The sequence below is a fragment of the Aotus nancymaae genome, unplaced genomic scaffold, assembly GCF_030222135.1.
Source record: "Aotus nancymaae isolate 86718 unplaced genomic scaffold, 86718_ANA_hifiasm-v0.15.2.pri h1tg000131l, whole genome shotgun sequence".
Lineage (NCBI taxonomy): Eukaryota > Metazoa > Chordata > Mammalia > Primates > Aotidae > Aotus > Aotus nancymaae.
The window spans coordinates 11,983,596-11,989,595 of NW_026988546.1; positions in this window are offsets into that span (position 1 = coordinate 11,983,596).

Here is a 6,000-nt window from a genome sequence, read left to right on the forward strand (position 1 = left end):
CCCACCCCAGGCCCACGCCACCAGGTCACGCCCACTTCCGTTCCCCGAGGTCTCGGCCACACCCACCTAGGCGGTCCCGCTCTAGGGTCCGCCCACTTCCGGCCTTGCAAGGCTGCAATCACTGCTCTGCAGTCCCCGCCTTCATTCCTCGCTCCCTCTTTCTGGAGTTGCGGCTCTCCTTCTGCCCGCCCCACACTGACGGTCAGTCCTCTAAGGCGTCTAGGGCAGCCCCTGTGAGGGGCTTGCTTCGCGCGCGCCAAACGCTCAGCGTGTTCCGTAGGGCGTCCGCCTCGACCCCGCCCCGCGTCCCCCCTTCCCGTCCCCCTCCTCCGGAGGCCGCCTTCTCGGTCCCGCCCTTGTCCCTTCACTGTCAACGAGGCGGTCCCACCCCGTGCCCCTCCCGTTAGTGCAGCCCTCCGGTTTTCCCGCCGCCGTCGCCAAGTGCCAGCAGCTCGGGGTCGGGCTGACACCGCCGCTTCGCCTCACCCCCGCCCGCGACCATGGCATCCTCCGAGGTGGCGCGGCACTTGGTGAGTCCCGCCGAAGCCGGGGCCCCTGTCCTGCGCTCCCCGGCCCCCGCGGGACTTCCCCGGCCCGCTGGTCGCTTCGTCCGGTCGGGGATTGTGACCCGCGCCCTCTCGGGCCCCGCCCGCCCCGGCTTCCGCGGCGGTTGGGCGCGTTGGGCGGGAGAGGATCCTCTGCGGAGCCTGGGCGCGGTCGGACCCAGACTCGAGGGGCGCGGCGCCAGCGTCGGGACGTTGCCAAAAGTCAAATCCGTAACGGTGATTGTAGGTCTCTCACGGCGATAACGGTATTGAAGGCGCGTGCGGACGGATTCAGTAGCGGTCATCTTTTACAGCTGTGAGCATTTCCGAGCCTTCCTGACCGTAGGAGAAAGCCCGGCTTCCCTGGCTTTTCAGAAGCTCTCCCGTTTTACCAAACGGTGTGGTCCAAGTTTTCCTCCATTACAGTTTTGAACCTTTTTTTTTTCCCGCCGTGACACTTTTGTACTCTAAAACAATGCGTTTGTTCGGTGTTTTGAACCTTATCAGTTACCTTTGTATATTTATTTATCTTGCTTGCTAGTAAGCCAGCGGTTTTCAAAGTTTGTTTACAGCTATTTTCATAATAGTACCAAGGTCGCGTACATCGAGTTTTCCAAAGGCTACATGATGTGGAATGATCTCACCACCGTTTGGAGGGCCGATGGAGTATGCCTTTGTGTATTCTTAAAAACATATTCTCCCTTTTAATTTCTGATACTATAAACATCATTGGTTGTAATCTATGTAAACAAAAGCTCTTTGGACACTGGAGACCAAAAAGTTTGTGAACTACTCCACTAAGCAGCCTCCTACGGGAGAAGTTTAAATTGTAGAAACAGTTCAGATTGTAGGCTGAGAGAGTAGCGGATCTGTCCAAAGTGACACCGTTGGTTTGTTTTATAGAGCCTGGACAAGGATTTTTCTCCCTCTCTTTATTCTATCGTGTATTTAAAGAAATCTCAGTTTTTCAGTCTGGACCGCCTTGTATCAGTTGCTGTGTTTGTGTGCATGTGAGTAAGGGAAAATTGAGGGGTGCTGGTGAGGAAGGTGTGTTTTATGAACTCTGATTCATAGAGATCGTATCCAAACACACTTGAACAGAAGAGAGCACTTCATTTAGGTGATGTTAGATTTCTTTTTAATTGTACTTAATTTGCTTTGAGGCTAACTTTACTTATTTTCGAATTAAATTTTATTTTTCGTTAATTGTACATTCATATGCAGTTGTAAGAAATAATACAGTATAGTGAGAACCCTGTACCCTTTACCCAGCTTTCCTCAATATCTTGCAAACCCATAGTACAATACCACAGCCAGGATATTGTCATTGATTGGTACAGTGAAGATAAAGGATGTTCCCAGAACCAGGAGGATCCCATATTGCCTTTTTATAACCACACTCACTTCTTTGCTGCCCCACCTCCTCCTTAACCCCAATCAGTAATTCGTTTTTTATTCCTATAATTTTGTCATTCCAAGACTTAATATAACGGAATCACCCAGTTAGTAACCTTTTTAGATTGGATTTTTTTTTTTACTCAGCAAAATTCCGGAGATTCATCCAGGTTGTTGCGTGTATCTAGTTTGCTGGATAGGTAGTATTCCATGGTATGATTGTGCCACAGTTTGAAGGACATCTAGGTTGTTTTCAGTTTTTGGCTATTGGGACTAAAGCTGCTATGAACATTCATGTACAGTAACTCATAATGTAAGCGTAAGTCTTTAGTTCTCTGGGCTAGATGCCCAGGAATACATTTGTTGGGTCATATGGTAGTTGCATGCTTAGTTTTAAAAGAAACTGCCAAACTTTCCCAGAATGGCCGTATTATTTTCCATCTCCACTAGAAGAGTATGAGAAATCCAGTTTCTGCACATCCTCACCAGCATTTGGTGTTGTCCCTATTTTTAATTTAGCTATTCTTATAGGTGTATAGTGACACGTCATGGTAATTTTAACTTGCATTTCTCATGTTGTCAGCCAGGCTACAGTGCAGTGGTGCCAGCATGGCTCACTGCACCCTCAGCCTCGACCTCCTGGGCTCAAGTGATCCTCCCATCTCGGCTACCCCAAGTAGCTAGGACTATAGGTACATACCACCACGCCTGGCTAATTTTGTATTTTTGTAGAGGCAGGGGTGTGACCACGTTGCCCAGGCTGGTCTCAAACTCCTGGGCTCAAGCAATCCTCCCATCTCAGCCTTCCAATGTGTTGCCTGTTTTCTAGTTTTCTAGGTTTTTTTTTCTGTTGCTTTTCAAGTTTTTTAGATATGCTAGATTCTAGTCCTTTCTCAGGTTTTGTTTTCTCTCAGTCTGTAGTTTATCTTTTCATCTTCTAAGAGGGTCTTTTGCAAAGCAAAATTTTAAATTTTGTTGAAATTGATCATTTTTTCCTCTTACAGATTGTGCTTTTGGTGTCAAGAACTCTGCCTAACCTTGGATCCCGAAGATTTTCTCTTATTTTTTTTTTCTAAAAGTTTTGTAGTTTGTTTTACATTTAAGTCATGACCCATTTTGAATTAATTTTTCTGTTAGGTGTCAGATTTAGATTGAGGGCAACTTTTTGGCCTGTGGACGTCCAGTTCCTCCAGCAGTATTTGTTGAATAGCCTCCCTTTCCTTTATTGAATTGTTGATGCACTTTTGTCAAAAGTCAGTTGAGCATATTTGTGTGAGTCTGTTTTGGTCTATTTCTGGGTTCTCTATTAGCACACGGTCTTGATTCCTGTAGCTGTGTAAGTCTGAAGTTAGGTAGATTGATTTCTCTCATTTTATTTCTCCCCTCACAAATTTTTAGCTATTCTAATTCTGTGAACTTTCTGTATGTTTTAGAATTGTCTTAACTGGCTGGATGCTGTGGCTCACACCTGTAATCCCAGCACTTTGGGAGACTGGTGGGCGGATAACCTGAGGTGGGGAGTATGAGACCAGCCTAACCAACATGGAGAAACTCCATCTCTACTAAAAATACAAAACTAGCTGAGCATGGCAGCGCATGCTTGTAATCCCAGCTACTTGGGAAGCTGAGGCAGGAGAATCGCTTGAACCCTGGAGGCAGAGGTTGCGGTGAGCCAAGATTGTGCCATTGCACTCCAGCCTGGGCAACAAGAGCAAAACTCTGTCTCAAAAAAAAAAAAAGAATTTTGCTGGGATTTTGAGAGGAATTACTTTAAATCTGTTTATCAATTTAGGGAGAATTGATAGCTTTACTATGTTGAATCTTCCAACTCATCTACATATTTCTCCTCATTTTTTAATATATTCTTTGATTTATTTATTTATTTTTGAGACAGTCTTACTCTGTCGCCCAGGCTGGAGTACAATGGCACAATCTCAGCTCACTGCAACTTCCACTTCCCCAGATTCAAGTGATTCTCCTGCCTCAGCCTCACAAGTAGCTGGGATTACAGGTGCCTGCCACTGCGCCTGGCTAATTCTTTGATTTCTTTTATTGTCATTAGGCAGTCATCACCATATAACTCCTGCGTATATTTTGTTAGATTTACACCTAGGTACTTAATTTTTTGAATATTTATTACTGATACTATTTTTTAATTTCATTATTCACAAAATTCTTTGTTAGTATATAGAAATAGTTGATTTTTCTATTTTATCTTGTATGCTGTGACTTTGCTAAATTCATTTATTTTAGGAGTTGGGATTCCTTTAGATTCCTTGGGATTTTCCCCATGGACAGTCGTATTATTCACAAATAAGAACAGTTTTATTTCTTCCTTTATCTATCAGCCTTTTTTCAGCCTTCTTGTATTGTGTGTTGTATTGTCTAGATTCTAGTACTATGTTCAATATGAGAGCAGACCTCCTTGCTTTATTTCTGATGTTGGGGAAATGGATTCTGTCTTTCATCATAGCAGGAGTTTTTTTATAGATGCTTTTTATCAAGTTCACGAGAGTTCTGTTCTGTAGGTTTTATGTACTATCTTTGTCTTGGTATCAGAGTAACACTAGCTTTATAAAATGTATTGGGAATAAATGTTCCCTTTTCCATTTTCTTTTCTTTTCTTTTTTTCTTTTTGAGATAGAGTTTCACTCTTGTTGCCCAGGCTGGAGTACAATGGTGAAATCTCGGCTCACTGCATCTTCTGCCTCCTGGGTTCAAGTGATTCTCCTGCCTCAGCCTCTGGAGTAGCTGGGATTACAGGCATGTGCCACCACTCCTGGCTAATTTTATACTTTTTATATAGATGGGGTTTCTCCATGTTGGTCGGGCTGATCTCAAACTTGAGACCTCAGGTGATCCACCCACCTCAGCCTCACAAATTTCTGGGATTACAAGTGTGAGCTACCACGCCTGGCCTCCTTTTACATTTCCTGAAAGAGATTGTATAGAATTGCTGTTAATTCTTTAAATACTTGGCAGGATTCTTGAATGAAATTATCAGGGCTTGAAAATTTATGTTTTGGGAGTTTTAAAGTTGCAAATTTAAATTTCCTCAGTAGTTACCAGGCTGTTTATATTATTTCTTACTGGGTGAGTTGTGGTAATTTGTGGTTTTTGAGGAATTGATTCATTCCTTCCAAGTTGTCAAATTGATGTGAATAGGGTTGACTATAGTATTCCCTTATTATATTTGCACGCTTGGCACATGCTGATTCCTCTACTGTTTTGAGATAGAGTCCTGCTCTGTTGCCCAGGCTGGAGTGCAGGGGCGCGATCTCGGCTCACTGCAACTTCCACCTCCTGGGTTCAAGCAATTCTGTCTCAACCTCCCGAGGTGCTGGGATTACAGGCACATGCCACCACACCCAGCTAATTTTTTTTTTTTTTTTTTTTTTTTTTGCATTTTTAGTTTTTAGTGAAGACTGAGGTTTCACCATATTGGTGAGGCTGGTCCTGAACTCCTGACCTCAGGTGATCCACCTGCCTCAGCCTCCCAAAGTACTGGGATTACAGGCATGAGTCACTGGGCCAAGCCTGTCTTGTCTTTATTTGCTAGGAAATTTCCTGTTTCTCCATCAAGTCTCTGCTCAAGCCTTTTCTTGCCAGTGCCTTCTCTGACTATGCAGATTTCATTATATCCTGAGTGTCTTTTCCATATTTTTAGTTGTATGTATGTCTCCCAATTGTACTAAAATTTAAATTGCAAGGTTATTGATTTATACAGCTTTGATCCACAATGCCTGGGTCTGTTATTCTGTCCTTAAAATGTAAGGCTTTTAAAATGATATTGTGTACATTTGTGGAGTAATTGAAAAACAATAAGTTTGGATAGACTTCACACTGATTCCTAAATATTCTTTTTTCCCCAAATGTTCCTCATCAACTTTAAGCCCTTTTAATGCTTTTTTGTTTTCTTGTTTTTGTTTTTGAGACAGGGCCTTGCTCTGTTGCCCAGGCTGGAGTACAGTGGCACAGTCACAGCTTACTGCAGCCTTGACCTCCCAGGCTCATGTGATCCTCCTGCCCCAGTCTCCCAAGTATCTGGGACCACAGGTAT